Source organism: Rhinolophus sinicus, chromosome 1, assembly GCF_057876585.1.
Source record: "Rhinolophus sinicus isolate RSI-liver-muscle chromosome 1, RSI-T2T, whole genome shotgun sequence".
NCBI classification, from domain to species: Eukaryota; Metazoa; Chordata; class Mammalia; order Chiroptera; family Rhinolophidae; genus Rhinolophus; species Rhinolophus sinicus.
Genome location: NC_142501.1, coordinates 21,854,912 through 21,878,181, shown reverse-complemented (window position 1 = coordinate 21,878,181; position 23,270 = coordinate 21,854,912).

Here is a 23,270-nt window from a genome sequence, read left to right as displayed (position 1 = left end):
ACCTACAAAACAACCATTATTGAGAATCACCTAAAATCAAGCTGAACTGAGGCCTTTCAACTAAGAAGCTACCTCCAGACTGGTAGGAAGGTCAGAGATGATGTGAGGAAGGGGATGGTCCCATACCCATGTGTGACCTTTAAAGATTGGGAGGGGTATTTCATCTGTGGGGGTCCCCCCTCACCCACTAGAGGAGCAAGAGATCCCAGCCCCACCCCAGCCCAGGGTTCCAGTGCAGGGGAGAGAAGTCCTAATAAATTTTGGTTGTAAAAACCAGTGGACATTGTGACTGAGTGAGATTGAGTGTGGCAGATCTCTCAGGTGCTCCTCTTAAAGGGAACGTGCACGGACTTACCCACCAATGAAATCACTCACTCCGAGCTGCAGCACAGGGGCAGCAGCTGGAAAGGCGGCAGGGACATATGGTGGGGAATTGAGCTATCTGGCTTGGGACAGGGGCTGGAGAGGCAGCTTTCTCATGGACAGAGGAACTGGCAGAGACCATTGTTTCATTGTTGAGCCCTCCCCCTTCCTGGCACGTGAACACAGGTAGCCACCATTTCTGAGTCTTTGCCATTAGTTCACCACACCCTAGAGATTTGAGACCTTGTCCTGCCCAAATTTCGGGCACACCCAGGCCACTTCCAGCAGCTTTTTCATGCAGACTGCCTGCTTTGGCTCAAGCTGCAGACTTTCCTAAGGTCTCTCAAAGGTTTGCAGAACCCAGACAAGCAACATCTGACTTGAGCATGACCTGTACCTCTGGCTGAGCAGCCTTAAGCCGGCACTAGTGACAGCCAGCCTTCATTTGTGACTTGACCTCGCAAGGTGCTACCAAGCACAGCACGGGCAGCAGACATCTGCAGACTTCTTTCTGGCCACCACTAGGTGGCCCCAGGTAGGGTATAGGCTGTGGCTGAAGTAGACCTACAGAGGATCCTCTCCAAGGTGGTCCTGTGGTTGGCGCCCTCAGTGGCCAGCTTCAAAATGAGCTGGAGCATCACCCAGGCATACTCCAAGTACCACACACCCATGGGACAGATTGGGCAGACACCAGAGTCCTGCTTAGGCAGATCCTGCTCCACAGGGTCAGCTCCTGCACAACAATTCTTCCACTGTAGTCAAGGCCACAAGTGAGCCTCACAAGTGAGCCCAAGGGTCATTCCCTCCCATTGAACTTGCAATTATCAACCAAGGCTCAACTACAAGAGGAGGGCACACACAACCCACACAAGGGAAACACCTGGAGCGCATGGCTCAGGTGAACAGAAAGACTGCACCACTGAACACCACAGCACACCTACTACATAAGGCCACTCTACTAAGACTGGAAGACATAGCAGCCCTACCTAATACATAGAAACAAACACAGGGTGGCAGCCAAAAATGAGGAGACAAAGAAACATGTCCCAAATAAAAGAACAGAACAAAGTTCCAGAAAAAGAACTAAACAAAACGGAGATAAGCAATCTATCAGACACAGAGTTCCAAACACTGGTTATAACAATGCTCAGTGATCTCAGGGAGAACTTCAACAGAGAGATGAAAACCATAAAAAGAACCAGTCAGAAATAAAGGATAAAACAATGGATACGAAGAATATATTATAGGGAATCAACAGTAAATTAGATGAAGCAGAGGATCCAACAAGCAATGTAGAAGGTAAGGTAGCAAAAAACACCCAACCAGAACAACAAAAAGAAAACAGAATCCAAAAAATTGAGGAGAGTTTAAGGGGCCTCTTGCACAATATCAAGTGTACCAACATTCACATTATAGGTGTACCAGAATGAAAAGAGAGAGAGCAAGAAATTGAAAACCTATTTGAAGAATAAAGATAAACCCAAAGAGGCTAACACCAAGACACATCATAATTAAAATGCCAAAGGTTTAATACAAAGAGACAATCTTGAAAGCAGCAAGAGAAAAGCAGTTAGTTATCTACAAGGAAGCCCCCATAAGGACTGTCAGCTGATTTCTCAACAGAAATTTGCAGGCAAGAAGGGAGTAGCAGGAAATATTCCAAGTGATGAAAAGCAATGATATACAACCAAGATTGTTCTACCCAGCAAGGCTGTCATTTAGAATTGAAGAACAGATAAGGAGCTTCCCAGACAAGAAAAAGCTGAAGGAGTTCATCATCACCAAACCAGTATTACAAGGAATCTTAGAGGGACTTCTTTAAAATGGGAGGGGGGTAAAGGATGAGTGAAAGGGGAAGGGATTAAGAAGTACAAATTGGTTGTGATACAGTAGTCATGGGGATGTAGGGTATAGCATAAATAATACAGTCAATAATATTGTAATAATTAGGTATGGTGCCAGATAGGTACTAGATCTATCAGGGTGATAGATGGGAATGTGGGTGGGGTAGGGTGAAAAGAGTGAAGCCATTAAGAAATACAAATTGGTAGTTAATACAGTATGGGGAATATAATCAATAATGTTGTAAAGATCATGTAAGGTGCCAGATGGGCACTGGACTTATCAGGGGGATCACGTCATAGACTGTGTAGATGCCTGACCACTGTGCTGTACACCTGAAGCTGAAGTAGAATAATATTGAATGTCAACTATAAATATATAGGTGTATATAGTCACAGGATGTGGAGTACAACATACAGAAGATAGTCTATGGTATTGTAACAGCTGTATAAGATGTCAGAGGGGTAGTAGCTTGGAGGGTGGCTTATCACTTTATGAGGGGTTTAAATGTCTATTACATTGCTTTGTACACCTGAAACTAATTTTTAAAAATTGTTTTAAAGATATAGTGCCTCTCATTGTAAAATTGGCATGTACTGTTAATATAATTTTATAAAGTTGTGTGTATGTGTTTAATAAAAACTTTGAAAAAAATATGAATAATGAAATGGCAATAACTACATATCTATCAACAATTACTTTAAAATAAATGGATTAAAAACTCCAATCAAAAGACAGGATGCCTGAATGGATAAGAAAACAAGATCCTTACATATGCTGCCTACAAAAGACTCACTTCACATCAAAAGACACACACAGACAGAAAGTAAAGAGCTGTAAAAAGATGTGTCATGAAAATGAAAATGCAAAATAAAAAAAGAAAACCTGAGGTACCAATATTTATACCAGACAAAATAAAGGTTTAAACGAAGGCTGTAACAAGAGACAAGGAAGGACCCAGTAGTCCCAATTTTGGATATTTATCTGAAGAAACCCAAAACACTAATTCAAAAAGACATATACATCTATATGTTCATTGTAGCATTATTTACAATAACTAAGATATGGACGCATCCTAAGTGTCCATCAATAGATGAATGGATAAAGGGGAAGTTGTACATATATACAATGGAACATTACTCAGTCATAAAAAGAATGAAATCTTGCCATCTGTAAAAACATAAATGGACCTAGAGGGTATTATGCTGTGTGAAACAAATCAGACAGAGAAAGACAAATACCATATGATTTTACTTAAAACACAAAATAAATGAACAAACAAAACAGAAACAAACTCATAGATATAGAGAACATTTTGATGGTAGTCAAATGGGAGGGGTGTTGCAGGGTGGTTGAAGGGGGTAAGGGATTAAGAGGTATAAACTGGTAGTTACAAAATACTCATAAGGACGTAAAGTACAGCATAGGAATTACAGTCAATAATATGGTAATAACTATGTATGATGTCAGATGGGTACTAGATTTATCGGGTGATCACTTCGTAAGATATATAAATGTCTAACCATTATGTTGTACACCTGAAACTAACATTGTATGAGTATGTGAACTGTAATTGAAAAATAAAAAGTTATTTTTATAAGAAAGACAAATTTGTCTCAAGAGTACAAAAATTAAATTGTCCTCTGACTTCCTACTCACCAAGGAACGACAGGAAATAGACTGTCCCTGTAACAGAGAAATTTAAAGGCCATGATCATTATGAAAAGAAATTTTTCAAAGAAGTCTTCTAAGGGCATCTCAGCGTAAGAAGCTTACATTTCAATTTCATATTTTCATTAGGGATGGAGAACATTGTTAAGAGGCAGAGGCTAAAAAAAAGTACAGTTTAAACTAATTTTGACAATTTAACACTGCCAAAATCAATTGCCACCTAAGGCACCCTTATGATTTGTACTTCAGAAATCTTGAGGAGTTTAGAAAGCTAAGAGTATTCATCTTAAGTCAAAAATATTTTTGTGTTGTGGACAATATAAAAAACCCCAAGTTCTAGAACAAATTGTCAGTATTTGAGACTGTTATTTTTTGTTTTTATCTGAGAAAGTAAATTTTATCACAGCAGTTACTTGATGTGACTACTAGAGCAAGGTCACAAATTAGAAACCCCGTTTAAATGTCAGTATGCTTTGCCATAAGTAGCTTTGTAAATTTGGTGACCACTAAGAGCCTGTCTATTTTATTACTATATACCAAACCCAAAACTAAATCGACATGAAACCAAGAGGGCTTCCCAATATTCGGTTTCAGAATATTGTATAGCAACTTTTAGCACTGTAATCACAATAAAGATCAGGAATTAAAAGAAGTTCAAATGTGTAGCTCACTGTCAATAAACATTGTTTGAATCCCATTAATTAGCAATTCTGTTCATTCGTCTAAGAAATTGAACATCAGCCACATCAGAGTACATCCTGTAAATTGGTAATTCTGTGGGATTTAATTGATGGTTATGTGACAAATAGAGTCTGTAATCAAATAAATTTGGGAAACACTGAGTTAAACAAAAAGAAATAAACTTATTTGTTGAAAAGTTCTCAAAGCTATTAAAAGACAAAGCTATCCAAAACCTCCAAAAGAGAACTGGAGCACGCAGCACTTCCCGAACTTATTTGACCATTGAATCCTTCTTTTTTAGTAAACATCAACTGGGACTATTGTTCCATGGAGCACACTTTTAGAAGTTCTAAATTAGACTCTTCCAGATAATGTTTACATTAAGTTATTATTGTAAACACTAACTAGAGTTAATGCTTTAGTCACAACAGCTGCTCAAAATTAATAAATCACTCCATTTAGACAGAAAATGATTAATTAGACAGTAATGACCATTTCAACCATAACATTGCAGATTCACGGCTAATTCAACCATAACATTGAAGATTTCCTTTTTCTCCATCATCTTAAGACTACATTGAAAAAACTGTTTGACAATATAATCAATTGCTTCATTATCAGGAATTTATGAACAGAGGGGAAGTGTATGAAGAGATGACAAACTAATCAGTGAACATTTTCATTACTCATGTCAAATTTTACGATCCTATCATATAGACCCAGCCAGTGCGAACCCAATCTCAAGTCCCTTTAATGACATGAAACTAGATCTACCGTGTTTCCCCAAAAATAAGACCTAGCTGGACAATCAGCTCTAATGCATCTTTTGGAGCAAAAATTAACATAAGACCCAGTATTATATTATATTATATTATATTATATTATATTATATTATATTATATTATATTATACCTGGTCTTATAGTAAAATAAGACTGGGTCTTATATTAATTTTTGCTCCAAAAGATGCATTAGAGCTGATCATCCGGCTAGGTCTTATTTTCGGGGAAACACGGTATATCTATATCTATATCTATATCTATATCTATATCTATCTATCTATCTATCTATATAACAAGAAGCAGTGGTTTTTCCAAGAACATCAATCTGGATGGAACAGATTGCTCACATTTTGTGACAAGGAGCCAATCTTGATCTCCCTTCAAAGGTCAAAGGAGTCAATAGGATTGAGTTGCTGATAGTGAAGAACACAAGAGCCAAGCATTAGCAGCCCACTTAGCTCATTTGGAGGGAAGGAACTGATGTCAGCTGACTTATCTTCTTTACCAGTGGGAGGTATGGTATAAAAGAAAAAAGGCCATACGATGTATCTAGTTAATGATGTTATGGAATTACCAAGGCCCTTTGGCCACCAAACCAAAATACCTGCTCAAAAAGACCTACTCTGACTTTCCCATTAATATTGAATCCTGTCCTCACAACCCTGTACCATCCTCCACCCTGCCCCTAGAACTCCCACTCACCTTATCCTACATTTTTCTATAACTCTTGGTCACAAGCCAATACATTATATAATTTGCATATTTTTGATGCTTAATGATTGTTGTCTGTTCCTCCCACTACTTTAAGCTACACAATGGCTGGGCAAATATTTGTTGAATTAATGAAATTAATGAATGCAAAATAAAAGAAAAACAAATGCTCAGAACTTTGGTCCCTTTAAACTTTCCCTGTAGGACTTACGAAGATGCCATCCCAATAGTGCCTGTCTCTGTCTGCACATTCCCCCAGCAGGGAAAGAAGCATGGGGAGACAGCTGAGAAGCCCCAGCCCGCTTGCCAGTGCTGAGTTCATTGTCTCCTACTACCCTCACCTTCCTGTTATTTACCCTGTTTAATCAAAAAAGGATTAGAAAGACAGGAAGGGCAGAAGTCCCTCTTCTGACAGTATTCTCTACACATCTGTGAAGCAGGAGAATATAGTGCAGAAGCCTCCTAACTGGACTCCCTGAATCTGTAGCTCAATTCGGTCTATTCTCAACACAACTCCCAGAGTGATCCTTTGAAACTGGTCACATCATATCACTTCTCAGCTCAAATGGCCCCCTATTTCCCTCAAAGAAAAGACCAAAGTCTTCCCAATGGTTGGTAAGTCCCTATGTGATCTGGCCTTCTAGTCCCTCTTAGACCTCAATTCCAATTACTATACCCCCGTCACTCCACTCCAACCACCTTACTGTTTCTCACGCATACCAAGTATGTTCCCACCCCAGGGTCTTTGTACCAGCTGTTCCTTCAACCTTGAATGCTCTCTTCTCAGCAGATACCTACATTGTTCACACTATTACCACCTTCAAATGTTTGCTCAAGTTCCACCTTGTCAGGGAGGACTCTCCTGGATGCTTCAACCTTGTTTCTCACGTATCCCCACTATTTGCCTGCCCTTTCTTCCCTTGCTCCATCACCTTCCTATTTATCATTTAGAACTCACTTGCATAATTTACTTACTAATCATGTTTATTGTTTTAATTCCCCACTAGAATTTTAAAAAGAAAAAGATCTTCAGGAGGGCAGAGAATATTTGCAACTTTCCTCACTTTTTTATCCCCTAGGCCTGAAATTATACTATTATAGCACATAGTCCTGTGTAAATATTTGTTGAATGAATAAAAAGTGATTAAAATAATGCATTTTGGTTACACAGATGTGGATTTGAATCCCAGCTCTATCGATTATTAGTACCTATATAATCTTTTGTAACTTTCAGAAGCTCTGTGAACCCCAGTTTCCTAAACCCGTGAAGTGAGAATAACAATGCCTAACTCAGAGAGTGCAATGCCTTTATAGCCAATAAATGGAGGCCATTATTATGCATTGTGGGGGCTTCTGGAAGCAGAAAATGGAAGCAAGTGACAAAGCGTACACTTTAAGGCAAGGGGGATATTATGTGGGGAGACAAGAAATGGAGAACAAATGTATTCGGCTTTTGTGCATCTCTCAGTATGTTCATGTAAAACATATTTTAAGGGTAAAAATGGACATAATTGAACCAAAGCGACCTACTACACAGTGGATTTGATGAAACAGTGCAGATAACAATAAAGGTAGCTGACCAATATGGTAGTTCAAAGGTGAGAGAGTTGCTCCATAGACTTCATAAAATATTGTTGGTATGCACTATAAAGTATTTTTCTTTTAAATACTTCAGAATCAATACCTCTATGGGATCTCAAGGTTATTCAGGTTGCCTCCATTTCATGTATTCTAGAATGTCATTATTGACTGTGCACTTGCCATTTTTCCTTGTGTCTGTTAGTTAGATTGGCCTTGGCAGCAAGGAAAGGCCATATGGTGCCCATCCATATGGATGGGCTGGCTGGGTCTTAGAATTTTATTCCCTATTGATGTTCCTGATGTGTGATCAGAATAACTTCTATTTAAGAGTAGAAGATGTAGTGGGACTCCAGCCTTGTATATTGTATCAGTTAGAAAATTTGCTCAACTGTGAGTAGCAGAGACATGAAAAACAAGGTTAAAACAAATAAGTATGATATAGTGGCTCCACAACCTAATCATAGATCTTCTATCTCTCCTCTGTCTTCTTTAACGTGTGGTTTCCTTTCTCAAGGCTGCCTCATATTCACAAAGTGGCTACTGAAACTCCAACCAGCATTTCCCCATTCCAGGTAGGAAGAAAGGAAAAGACAAGGAACAAAGGAAGCATACTGGATGAGCCATTGCCCCTTGTTAAGGAGTTTACCAGAAGATCCACCCAATAAATTCTGCTTGCATCTCACTGGCTAAAATTCAGTCTATATCCGCCCCCTCCCCCCATCTTCCCAGGCAGGCTGGGAAATGTAGCATATTTTAGCTAAGCATGATGCTGCTTTAATAAAACCAGGATTTGATATAAAAAGGGTGGGTGATAGTAGATATTGACTAGGTATTTAGCAGTCTCTTGTCCAGACAGATAATTAATTTCTGCAATAAACAGAGGAGGTGAAAAAAATGACTACCATAGCTTGCTAATGACTTTCTAGTTACCTTTGCACCAACCTAGAAACTAAAATCCTTCCCTCAGTTCTCCAAACGGTGTTTTATAGAGATTATCTTTTTAAAAAGACAATTTTTATGTTGGTATCTACCTCACTCCACCAAGACTCCAGTTCAGCTTTTGCCTACCAGCTCTCCATTTGGCTGATTGCAGAGCTGATTCCAATTATTCTTCACTGGGCTCTGTAAGAGTAAACTCTTCTCAGAACCCCATCATTAGTACCATTATTGCTGCTGCAATGCTCCAGGATCAGAAGCCCCCTTGTGTGACCAAGAACCCTGCCTGTCTCTTACGCCTACACAATACATACTATAGAATTGATATTTGGGGAGCCATATTTGTTTTTCAGTTAGGATACTCTCTAAGACTCCTTTAAGCACTCATTAACTCTTTCGAGTCACCAGGGAGTGATTTTGGTACATTTCACCCTTGCCAACAATTTCTGTGGGTACCATTCCAAGGAGTAATTTACTAAATGGTCCCTCAGTTGCCTGAAAGAGTTACACAACTTCAGAAAGTGCCTGACTTACTGCCATGCAGTGGCCCATCCACTGAGAAGATCTGGCTGCAAAAAACATTATGGAATTCCTGTTGTTGCTAATTATTTTCTAATACTACTTGAGGAATGGGAAAGTATGAATGTGAACAATTTGCTCTAAATACCAAGTGTGTAGCCACTTGGGACAGAGCCATGGGGGGAAAAAAAGTACATGCATACCATAGCCCACATCTTTCCCACTCTTCTAAGTCCAATCCTTTCCTTTTGTTCTCTAAATAAAATATGAGTAAAACCTGCATCCACTATGAGAATGATAAGCCTTCGATTTTTGGTCTGAATTTTTTTTCCTCCATCATGGAGATGGCTCCATGGAGCTTTCAACTTGTCAGAATATAATCTGTTCTGGCCACACACTCTTGAGAGGACGACAGCCACAGAATCTGTGGTGTCAGATAAAAATGGTGTAGAATGCAATTGCAAAGGCATCACAAAGGCGATGAACATGAAGTTTTCCCTCTCTGAAAAAGAATGTACAAGATGCTCGACCTGGAAGCAGCAGTTGCAAAAAATAACATGGGCCTCTGTGGACAAAGCATAGCCCAGAGCCTCAGCTGGTCATGTGGGTAATTCCCAAAGGCTACATGTCCTCACATCTCTCTTGTCTCTCCCACTGGGACATTTTGGAAAGAAGGCCAAATCACCCATCATCGGAATATGCTGATTCAGACAGACAGCTAAGCTGAGATGGCTTTGGTGAACGCACTCTATGGGATGAAATGAGTTCCCCTGTGGTCTGCTGCCCTGTTGCTGTTAAACTGAAACCAAAGGAGCTCAGAGTTGCTAAGAGATTGTCACATTGCTGCAGGAAGAATTTACACGATTGGCGCCCTCAGGCAAGTACTGCTGAATCTGTCAGTATTCAAGATTGTGTAATTTTTTCAGCTATTTCTTTATTCCAACCTCTATGGAGTACTTCTCTCCACACGAACAGAGGGCATTTACAGTGCTGTCAGTTCTGAGGAAGGACAAAGACAGGCCATCAGAGATGTGGGTTGAAGGGCTGATACCAGGGACAAAACTGGGAAGAAGGCAAATTGTCAGAAATAGGACTGTGGACAGCTCCAGGAGTAGACAAGAAAAGCATCTAGAAGGAGGTGAGCCAAGGCAATGGTAGAAATGAGGAAGTCTCCCTAGGAACCAGAAGTCATTACAGAGCTAGGATCTGAAACTTGCTGAGCAGTCCAACAGTGAGTTTGCACTAGGAACAAAGGTCAGGGTTAAATGGCAGGGCAGAACCAAGGTGTAGCATGTATGTTGCTCAATTTGCCCTTTCCATTCTCTGCTTAATCAGAAAATCAACACCCATAGCCCCAACTGTTGGAGCAGGCTCATGTAGCTTCACACATCTTTGCCACATTAGGTCAGAGGAACATCTGACTCAAACACAGCTAATCCATCTTCTCTCCAACCATGTAATATTCTTCCTCTCTCTGTCTCTGTCTCTCTGTCTCTCTCTGTCTCTCTCTCTCTCTCTCTCTCTCTCTCTCTCTCTCTCTCTCTCTCTCTCACACACACACACACACACACACATCTTAAAAATACATATATACTGATTGCAGCTAGTCAGATAGTACTAGGTACTAGATCTCTAAAGTCCTACAGTGGGACCAGAGTCAATGCCATAACAGCCCAAAGTCACATGCAAGTCATAGTCATGGGAGAGTATTTGACGGAAGCTGATGTGGAAAAGAATAAATATACACAGAGAGCAGCAAAGGTGAGAGATCACACAGCCCCAGAGGGAAAGGGAAAAGGGGAGACTAGCTATCTGACAGTTTTCCAGTTCCCAAGAAATCTAGAGGTTATTCCTTCAACTGGGTGCTCTGAGATGCTGTGCAGCCTTATGAGCTCACTGAAAGCCTGGATCCTGTGTGGTACCTCCCACATTAAGCATACACCCCAGTGTTGTAAGGGGCAGTTGTTCCAAACAGAGTCTTTGGATTGCAAAGAAAAGAGACTCACTCAGGCCACCCTACAAAAATGAATTATCAAAAAGATACCTGCAGACTGACTCCAGGGCCAGAGAAAGCTCTGGGAACCAAGACGGATGAGGGACCAGCTGCTATCTGTCTCTCTACTTATCTCGGAGCCTGCACTGTCTCTCTCTGAGGGTGCCCTTGTCGCTCTCTGTGCCCGGCCCAATTCTCCTAGCTATACCGACTCTTTTATCCTTTCCTTCCATTCTGTGTAGTTTTCCTCTACTTGAAAGATGCTGCTCCCTCATAGCTTTTGCTTCTTCATAACTTCATCATGCCGGGACCCTTCATGGCCCTATCTTACCTCATCACTTCTCTTTATAGACTCCTTCTGATTCAGATCCCACAGCTAACTTTATTTTCTAGTTCAGCTTCAAAACAGGGACTAGCCCAGCTCATCCTTCTGCAAAAAATAATGTCTAAAATTAGGGAATTCAGAGACTATGCCAGGCAGGAATTGAGTACAGGGAAGCCTTTCACAGTCCTTCAAATCTCAGCATCCTCATTCTACACTTTGGAAAACATGTAAGCTTCCCAGTTCAACCAGGAAGGGCAAGAAAAGGGAGGAGTGAGGTGCAGGGTAGAAAAAGGATACTGGCATTTATTGATCATTTACCATGTGTCAGCTACAGGTTTGGGTACTTTCCATATGTAATCAAAATGAATCTTATGACAACTTGGTGATGTGGATATTACTATACCCATTCTGCTGTTGAAAAAACCAAGTCTCAGAGAGTTTTATTGAGTTGCCCACGATAACACATCTAGTGTTGGGACTAAACTTTGAGCCCAGCTCTAGCTAACTCCACTACATCAAGCCACCTCTCAAAAATTAAATGTGAAACCTTGGAACACTGAAACATTATAACCCCTAGTTTCCCCTAAAGTACAAGTGAAGCCTGATGAGGCTGTTATAAAAAGTCGTGTGTTAGTGGTCATTTCTTCCATATCATCAGTTTCTCAGCATATATCGAGCAGACATGTAGAAAATGAGCATAACTGGATGCTGCTTCTTGAAGTACCTGTGTTTCTCATGGTCTTCATGTAGGTGATATTTGAATTTGCCGTGTAATTTGAAAATGAGATTTTTAAAGGCAATTAAAAGAAAACTTCTGAAGAGTGCAGTTAGCCCAGGGAAAGACACCCAATATGCTGAAAAGCATTTGGAACTAATTTCCTATCAGTTGAGTCAACAGAGAATAATGCCATTGATACCAGATTGGTTAATGAGAGAGATATGTCAAATTCTGTTTTGACAAATATCATCACAACTCAAATCTCTGTTCACTTTAATGGGTTCTGACCTGCATCGACTTGTTCCAAAGCATGAAAATGGAAAAAAAGTAGATTTTGCTGGGAGAATTTTGCTGTTTGCTTTTTGGGCTTTTCCAATTGCTATAGTCTATACATGTTGCCAAATGAAAGGTGCTCTGGACCAAAAAGTTCAGGGGAAAAACAGATTCTTGAAATAAAATCACCTGTAAGACGTTTTTCACTGCCCTGTTAGCAAAATTTATTTACGGACCAACATAAAAGAATGTCAGAAAAACATTTCCAGGTATAAAACAAGTAGGTCATGGGGATGTAATGCACAGCATGGAAAATATAGTTAATAATATTGTGATAGCAAGGTACAGTGTCAGATGATTGCTGGACTTATCATGGTGATTGCGTCTTTAGGTATATAAATGTTGAGTAACTATGGTGAAGCCCTGAAACTAACATAATATTGTATGTTAGCTATGTTTTAATAAAAATCTTTTTAAAAGCATGGAAAAACATATTGCATGTGTGATTTGTTCCATCTCTGCTTCAGATCATAATCACACATTTTGGATTAACTGCCTTTGGAGGAGATGCATTGAAGATACTGCAAGTGGAAGACCCTTCTGAAATAGAAAGTCCCTTTTTATCCTAAAATCTCTCTTGCAACAAAACAGCTTCCTAATGATGTATTTTAGAAATGCTAAAATTAAAGGTCAAGCGTGTGTCCTATTGTACTTAAAATTTGAGATATGAGGAGATGGAAGAATGGAGTTTGATAAGGAACTGTCTTCAAGATTTGAATATTTGGGTTTGGTACATAAATAGAATAGATAATTTCATTTAATAGAAAAGGAAAACAAGATTCTTTTGTCCCAAATAAGTCACTGACATATCTATTCCAGAAATTACACTGTTCTTTACCTTTAGATTTCAAGGCTACAATTCAAACCAGTGTTTTAAAATACTTAGGGTCTTTAGTCTCCTTCAGTCCCTTCCATTAGCTGAGAAATGCAATCATCTTTCATGTTGTGTAGCTGATAAACACTGGCTAGCGCAAGAATGCCCGGCTGAATCCACAGTCGGCTTTTCAGAGTTGAATTGTATAGAAATAAATGCAACTATTTACTGTCTCACTGAATTATGGATTTTAGAAAACTGTTTAATAAGGAGAAAACACTTAAGACAGCTTCTATTGAACTTTGCACACACAGAAACCTAAGATGAAACGGGCTGACAACAGATTAGGAATGTTAACAAATTGTAACAAATTAGGAATAACAAAATATTAACAAACTCCTAACAAATCAGGAATGTTAAATTATAGTTTTATGATCATTTAGAAGCCTGGATATCTTCACAAGGACAAACCCCACAATTATCTATATGTTAGGAATCTCAGAAGTGTGTAATTACAGCGTTAAGTGCCCAAATCCTTCTTTACCTACGACTTTAAATTAAAAACTTTTGATACTTCTGTGCCCTTCATTTAGTTTCTGGAGCTACAAAAATAAATAAATAAATAAATAAATAAATAAATAAATAAATAAATAAACAACCCTCCCAATATTTGTCGCTACTTCTCCTTCAATTGCTCAATTGTTCAGGAGGTTCGATTATCATCAGATTCGTTAACTGTAAATTCCTCAATGGAAGGTGAACCTCTTAAGAACTAAAACAGATTCATTTTTGTGTTTTCCAAGGCACTTAGTAGTACAGTGATAGGCACAAAGCTGGCCCTCAGAAAATGCTTTCTAATTGATTCAAACTTATATGGTAAACGCCAAAACTCACAATAATTCTTATGTTTCTTTGTTATTTTTAAATTGTTTATTCATTTAGATTTGCAGATAGTCCACTTAATGTCACTCTGCAAAGTGATAAGATGAACCAAGCACAGTCTTCATGCTGCAGCAACTCTCATTCTAATGTGAGGAAAACAAATAAGGAAACCAGAAATTATGTTACCGTGAGATAAACACCAAACGTGATGGAAGCATACTCATATAAGAGTAGAAGCACCTAACTCATTCAGAGGATGACCCAAAGCTTTGGTAGAAGGTGATCTCTAAGCTGAAACTATAAGCACAAGCAGTGAAATGAGAGAGGAATAAGACTCTAAGCAGAGGGAAAAGCATATTGCAAAGGTCAAGGTTGAAGAGAAAAAACTCGTACTGGGGAACTACAAGCAGCTGGAGTACAGAGAGCACGGTATGTAGGGGCACAGATGAATGGAACTGTGAGCAAGGGGGAAACTCTGGAGAGCTTTGGGCATCAGGCTAGTTCATTCTTTACAGACAACCTTGAAATATAACATTTTGATGCTTCTGTGTTCTTCTCCATTACAAAGGGGTTGAACTTATCCTAGCCCCCAATGTGGAGCCATTACTAGGGCAAGAGAAACAAAATACGCTTTACATCTGGTGGTATAATTCAACAGCTGTTCTTGAATTCTAAATGGTTTTACCACATAGACATATTATATACTTCTTTTCCTACTTCCACTCTTCTTCCTTCCCCTCCCTTCATCCTTACTAGATTCTCATCCTAAGCACATAAAGTCACCCTATGAAAGGGGAGGCTATGTAAGGGAAATAGGTATAAGAGGATATTAATTTTGAAAAGGCAATTGTAGGTACTATCCACAGGAGTCTACCCTTATGAGTCCCCAAACTATTTATAAAGATAATTAAGTCTGCCGGTTCTATGTGCTGAATCCACATAGAGTTAACTTTCAATAAGTTTTTGCCAAGTCATAAAACATAAACACTAATGATATTCCTTTTTGATCAAACTGGATATATCCACAATATGTCTTTGCTGTTGAGCAAATAAAATGACTTAAACTTTCTGGTGAGCAGTTTAACAGAATGTGTCTAAAACTTAAAAATGCTTCATGCCCTTTGTTTCTCAAACTTTGGCCTCTAGAAAGTTTCTTTGAAGAATGAAGTACAGATATGCACAAAGATATAGCTAACTATCACCATGTTTTGATGGTCATCATGTTGAACATTATAGTAGCTAAACAGCATCAAAAAATATTCTCATCAGGGCCAATTTCTAGCTCCCAACACGAAGTCATTGAACATAGAATTAGAAAGAAATAAACGTCAGTTCCAACACACCATTGAAAAGAAAGCCCAAGGAGATCTTGCTCCCTGTTTTCTGTTTGGGAAATGCTACAACGTCTCACACACACTCACAGCCCTTTGGCCAATCATATGGCCACAGACAGGTCCCTTCCTGCCTGCCAGGGGACCAAGCAGGAGAGAACCGGATACAGTGCTGGTGAGTAGTACACTGATGTTCTCCACAAAGCCCAGTCCTTGGGCGTCCTCTTTGCTCCCTGGCAAATCCATCATAGAATTTTCTTAAATAAAGATTATTCTCTACCTAAAAAAAAACTCTACCAGTAACTTCAAAATAATTATTTGGTCTCACTTATTACATATATGAAACCCAGATATAAAGAAAAAATGAAATTATTTCTGACTTACGGGTTTAGAAATTTATTTTCTTTTGATTAATTTATATTTTCTAATTTTTCCCTAATAAACATTGATTGCCTTCTAATAAAAAAGAGTATTTTTATGGTGTGTGTGTGTTTGTGTGTATGTGTGTGTGTGTGTGTGTGTGTGTGTATTCCTTGAATAATTCCTGTAAATTCTTATTTTAACACTAAGATGAATGAGGGGAGGCAGAATACACAATCATCTAGTTAGCAATTTTCTGGTCACTCCAAGAACGTGTGGCAATCTCCCCTTTGTCTTAAGAAGTTTCTCTTCCATTTTGCCTTAGAAACTTTACTTGGCATTGACTGGCAAAATTCCTTAGAATCTAGAGTTCTTAGAGGTTTCACTTTACTCCAGTCAAACACTACAGGCTCCTCCAGGTCACGGTGCCTCAGGCAAATCTGATTAATGTCCTTTCAACTCCTCCCATGGCCACTGGTTAATGTCAAAAAAAATGGAAATATGGAAATTATTCAAGGACAATATTTTTGCTGATTTTCTCCATTAAATTGTCTGAAGAAGAATACTTTAATTTTTAAAAATGGTAGTTAATTCTTTGATTTTCATTTTCATCTCATTTCCATGATCTGAAATTTAATCCTCAAGGTGCATAAGAAGGTTTTCCCATCTATGAAAACTCAGGGGTTGAGAGAATTGCTCAACTGGAAAAAATAAATACCCTAAAATGAGCAATGTGGGTGAACGCACTTATAAAATCTAAAGCTCTAAATAAATATAAGGTATTATCACTACATTGTAGTAGATCTAATATTCGTTTGTACTTAGTATACATGAGTTTTATAAGAGAGGTTGTTACTCACAAACTTCTATTTATTTTAATATCATCCTTCAGCATAATGAGTTTGTTATTGATTGCCTTTAGTATTGGAATAATAAAGACTTGCATCCATATTTTTAACCTGAAATAAATTAATTGCAATCTCTCTTAATTGTTTACCTGTAACCCACATTATTTTTCAAAGTGGATTCTAAAATAGCAAATGCATAAATCCCAATTGTTTTCTTGAAGGTAAAAATAAAGTACGAGGACAGATTTATAAACATTTTAGCGGATGTTTGGCACAACTTTATTATCACTGTAATATTCCCCTATATATAGGTAACCATATCCCAGCACTGAGTGTTTTGTCAGATAATGGAGGACTATTCATTGAATTGAAAAGAGCTGGAGTACAACATTAGATTACAACTTTTATACACAGGAGAAGTACATCATAGCAATGCCTTTTCTTCCTTTTATCTGCTTTCCCTTTCCCTTCAGGCAAAAATATAAATGAAAAATGCCTTCTACCTTCAATCAAATATCAAAGATAAAATGTTGCCTGCTTGCTTGAATGCTTACAATGGAGGTATAACAAATGTTAATCTATTTCTGCCACCAACAGAGAAGAGAGCCTGGAAAGGGGAGAAGGGGATTAGAAGATTTTTTCCTTGGTGGCGTTTTTTGCGACTTCAAAATGCTCTTAGAAGCTACTTAACAACAAATCAGTTGATCCCATTGTTGTGGCTCAGAATTCTGCTTCACTATATTGCAGCTGAGTGAGGAAGCAAAGGTGCTGGAGTGGCATTAATGCATTGCCCATGGATATTTCCAAAAACTTTTCATTATAGCACTTTAAAGAAGTCTTATGAAAATTCTTCAGACTGCCACAAGACCTCTAGTGCCAGGCCCACCATGGACAATCTGGGAAAGCTTGGTTTCTGGAAGACCTTTTTGTTATTTAGTGATTTTCACAACCCATCTGGCATTCAGTTAGAGTCTCTTGGATTAATTAAACAGTGGTAATTAACTGAGTCTTGGGCCTCAGTGGAGTGGTTGTGTTGGTTATTTTCAAGTTACCATGATGATAGCTTTAAATCTCTCAGGGAATCTTACACAATTTCTTTCTCGTCCTTGAGAATAGCAGAGCTGTTTTCCCAGAGAATTTTGGTGGCTTGTTTACATGAATAAAGATAATAACTAATATAGATGAAGTAGGTAAGCCAATTGGCTACTTGTAATTCAAGTTTTCCCAGATTGTTCATGAATTCATGGTATAAGAATTCATGGTATAAAAAATCCTGAATATAGTGAATGGAGAAGAAATATGTTGAGGTTTCATCTATAGAGCAAAAGTTAAACAGAAGAAAAATGCAGTTGTTGGAATAATTCAGGTCAAATCAATATTGGAGGAAGACTAAACAAAGAAAGGGAAAATGGAAAAGAGAGAATGGGGAAAGGTGAGGAATGAAGCATATGGAAAACTGGTTTTGACTCTTAAGAGATGAAGGGTAACATAACATATTAAGGTCACATGGAAAGGGCATGGATCAGGAAGATTCATCCTGGTTTGGAGAGTCATGACTGAATTACCAGTGAAGAATTTGGCAGATAAAATCCGAGTCTGATTTATTCCTGCAGGGAACAAATTAGATTTCTGAGTAAAGAGCCAGAAAAAATGAAAGGCCTCAAGGTAGAATTTGGGTCTGTTCTCTTGTCCAAACCACTGTTCCATGGCAAGCAGAGAAATAGAATCATGTAGTTAGGACTTATAATACCCATGAAGGATAGCTCACCTTTTTGTAAGGTCAGGGGAACCCCCGTCTGTATTGAGGCTCAATCATCATGAAGTGGATACAAACCCATATCCAGAAGTGGCCTACCCACTAGTTCCATGGTCTGTCTCATAGCAGATTCTCAGTAAACAGAAGAGCTATTTCTCCTCAGGAGCAGTGACCAAGGGGAGAGAGAGAAAGAAATTGTTCCCTTTGGTTGAGAGAGGAGTCAAAGTCTCCTCTGAGTCTCGGTCTGAGATCACTGGGTCTGATGCAGCAATGTGGGAGAAGAGAGGGGGAGAATGTCTTCTACACACACTCCCACCATAGACAGAAGTAGAAACCAGAGCATAGGTGGGGGGTGGAAGCTGGACACAGAGTTTCAGAAATAAACTTGGTGGGATCCTCTGAGACAATGATCTGGGCTTGGATTTTTCTCCATAGTGGACCGACTCTCTGGCAAGACCGAATAAGAAAAAGAACTAATATACAAACTAGTCATATGACACATGAAAATATATATAAATTATAAATATATTACAAATTTAAAGCCTCTTAAGAGAATACTTGAAGAACTTGGAAGCAACAAATGAACACGACAAAGAAACAAACAAACAAAAATCATAAACACAGACAACAGTTTAGTGGTTACCAGAGGGAAAGAGGGGAGGGGAGTGGTAGAAGAGGGTAAAGGGGTTCAAATATATGGTGATAGAAAGAGAACTGACTCTGGGTGGTGAACACACAATGCAATATATAGGTCACGTATTATAGAAATGTACACTTGAAACCTATATAATTTTACTAACCAATGTCACCCCAATAAATTTAATAAAGATTATAAAAAGAGAGTACTTGAACAGCTTTGAGGCCAAAACATTTGAAACGTAGTAATACATACATTTAAAAAAACAAACAAACAAACTTAAGTGACCAAACTCTCTCATAAAAAATATAGAAAACCTGAATAGACTCATGATTATTAAAAACGCTGAATCAGTAATTAAAAACATACTCTCCCTCACCTCCAAAATATGGGGCCACAATGATTAAACAGGTAGATGCCAAAACTGCAAGGAGCAAATACTTTCCTAACTCATACAGACATTACCAACCATATAGAAGGGGGAAAACTTCCTCATTACATGAGGCTAAGGGAACCTTAGTGCCCAAACTGGAGAAGGATAGTACAAGAAGAAAAACTTATAGGCCGAGCTTACTTTTGAACATAGATGTAAAAATTTTAAATAGTTTATTAACAACCAAATGCCATGAATTATTTGAAAACAGGAAAGTTCCAAGATGGCAGAGTAGATAAACACTGTGCCTGCTTCCTTCTGTGAACACATTACAATTACAACTAAATTATAGAACAATCAACCTGGAGAACCATCTGAAGTCTGGCTGAACAGAAGTTTTATAACAAAAAATATAAAGAAGCAGCCACATCAAGACTGGCAGGAGGGGTGGAAACAAAATGTCTGGCCCTAAACCTCCATGAGGCAGTTGAGAATCGAGAGGGATATCTCAGCCATGGAGGTTCCCCCTGGAAAAGCAAGAAACCCCAGACCCACACCAGCCTCCCCAACCCAGAATACTGGTGACAGGAAGAGGCACAATATTTGTGGGAAACTGGGGGATTCCAACCATCTGGGTGAAACAGAAGGCTGCAGGAAACACAGATGTCCTCTTAAATACCCCACACACAGACTCTGTCATTCACAGGCATTCACCTTGGGCTCTGACTGAGAGATAGTAACTCGGAGGGTGTCAAAGCAAGGGTTGGAGGACAGTTACTATTTTTCCCCGTGTGGGGTCCTTCTCCCATGCAGCCAGGTTCCAACTTTCCTGTGTTGAGCCCACCCCACAGGCCAAATCTGAATCTGATTGGCCTGGGTGGCTCCACAGCTCCACCTTGCTGACTCCCTGACACTCTGCCCCACCCAACTCGCCCAACACCAGAGACACTTTCTCAGATAGCAGCCAGCCCCACCTGTATGGCACTCTTTCGAAGCCACAGGACCCAGTTGGGCGGCAGCTGGCCAGAGTGTGCTCTGAGACTTTTGCTGAGTAGCTCCAGGCTCAGGACTGGCACCAAACCAGAGTCTACATTAACCTAGTGACCACAATTCTTTCCACTCTAGTGATTCCCTGAGATCCTGCTTCACCCCATTCATGTACTATACAGGCTTTATTAGGAGCTGAAACTTAAAGGAGCTGGCAGGTGGCAGCAGGCCTTGGGGTGTCCTGGCTTTTGTGGAGCTATCCCAGGCCTGGTACAGGTGGCAGCCATCCTCATTTCTCAGTGCGGCCTCTCTGACACACTTCCAGGGTTGGCACAGGCAGTGAACAACTGTGGATCGCTTTGTAGCTCCTATGAGGTACTCCCCAACTGGTCACAGGCTGTGGCTGACCTGAGCCTATACCGGAGCCCATCCCAAGAGGCCAAAGAACCAACATATTTGGAGATTGCCTTCAGATTACAGCAGAACACCTCCCAATTAGCCCCATAAGGGCACACACAAGTGGTGGTCTCAACAGGCACCAGAGCCTGCTGGGGCAAATCCCACTCAGTGGAGTAGGTCCCCTGCCAAAGCAGCCTGTAAGCTGTGGACATGGCCAAACCCCACAGACAGTCAGCCTGAGGGTCAATCCCAACCACCTATGCGCCAATAGCAATCAAGGCTCAACTACAACAGGAGGGCACACACAACCCACACAAGGGACACTGCTGCACACCTGCAGCAGGTGACCAGGGAGAGAGTGCCAGAACCCACAGGGCACATATTACATAAGGCCAACTGGCCAAGACTGGGAGACATAGCAGATCTACCTAATACATAAAAACAAATACAGAGAGGCAGCCAAAATAAGGAAACAAAGAAATATGTCCCAAATGAAAGAAGAGAAATATCGAGAAAAAGAACTAAATGAAATGGAGGTAAGCAACTTACCAGATACAGAGTTCAAAACAATGGTTATAAGGATGCTCAAGGAACTTAGTGAGAACTTCAACGAAGAGATTGCAAGCATGAAAAAGGACATAGAAACCATAAAAAAGAACCAGTCAGAAGTAAAGAATACAATAACTGAAATGAAGAATTTACTTGAAGGAATCACCAGCAGACTAGATGAATCAGAGGATCGAATCAGTGATGTGGAAGACAAGGTAACAGAAAACACCCAATCAGAACAGCAAAAAGAAAAAAGAATCCAAAAGAAAAGGAGGATAGTTTAAGAGACTGGGACAACACGAAGCGTAACAACATTTGCCGTATAGGGGTACCGGAAGGAGAAAAGGGAAAGCAAGGGATTGAGAACATATTTGAAGAAATAATGACTGAAAACTTTCCTAGCCTGGTGAAGAAAATAGACATACAAGTCCAGGAAGCACAGAGAGTCCCAAACAAGATGAACCCAAGCAGGCCCACAACAACACACATCATAATTAAAATGCCAAAGGTTAAAGACAAAGAGATAATCATAAAAGCAGCAAGAGAAAGCAAATAGTAACTTATAAGGGATCTCTCATAAGATTGTCAGCTGATTTCTCAACAGAAACTTCATAGGCCAGAAGGGATTGGCACAAAATATTCAATGTGATGAAAAGTAAGTGTGTACAACCAAGACTACTGTACCCAGCAAGGCTATCATTTAAAATTGAAGGACAAATAAAGAGCTTCCCAAACAAGAAAAAGCTAAAGGAGTTCATCACCACCAAACCAGTATTACAAAGAATGTTAGACAAACTTCTTTAAGATGGAAAAAAAATCAAAATTATGAATAATAAAATGGCAACAACTACATGTCTATTAACAATTACTTTCAATGTAAATGGATTAAATACTCCACTCAAAAACATAGGGTGGCGGAATTGATGAGAAAACAAAACACTTATATATGCTGCCTACAAGAGAATCACTTCGGATTGGAAGACACACACACACACACACACACAGAATAAAGCGATTGAAAAAGATATTTCATGAAAATGGAAACAGAAGAAAAAAAGCTGGGGTAGCAATACTTACAAGTATACCAGAGAAAAAGTATACCTTTAAAAGAAAGGCTATACCAAGAGACAATGATGGACCCAGTAATACCACTTCAGGGTATTTATCTAAAGAAACCCAAACACTACTTCAAGGGATCTTGTGCATCTACATGTTCACTACAGCATTGTTTACAATGGCCAAGAGGTGGAGGCAACCTGGGTGTCTGTCGATGGAAGAAAGGATAAAGAGGAGGTACTATATATATATAATGGAATATTGTTCGGTCACGGAAGGGAATGTGTTCTTGCCATCTTCAGTGGCATGGATGGAACTGGATGGTACTGTTCTGAGTGAAGTGTAAGTCAGAGAAAGATAGATGCAAAGTGAATTTGCTTATATGTGGAATCTAAGAACAAAATTAACAAACAAAACAGAAACAAACTCATAGATACAAAGAACATATTGATGGTTGCCAGATGGGGGTGGGGTTGGGAGTGAGTGAAAAAGGGGAAGGGATTAAGAAGTACAAATTTGTTGTTACATAGTAATGATGAGGATGTAGGTTATAGCATAAGGAATATAGTCAATAATATTGTAATAACTATGTATGGTGTCAGATGGGTACTAGATTAGTTGAGGTGATAGATTGGTGGGTAGGGTGAAAAAGGTGAAGAGATTAAGAAGTACAAATCAGTAGTTACAAAATTGTCATGGGGATGTAAAGCATAGTCAATAATATAGTAGTAACTATTAACATGTATTACATGATTATTATACATAAATATATATTGAGCCAGGTGAGTACTAGGTTTGTCAGAGGGATCACTTCTTAAATTATA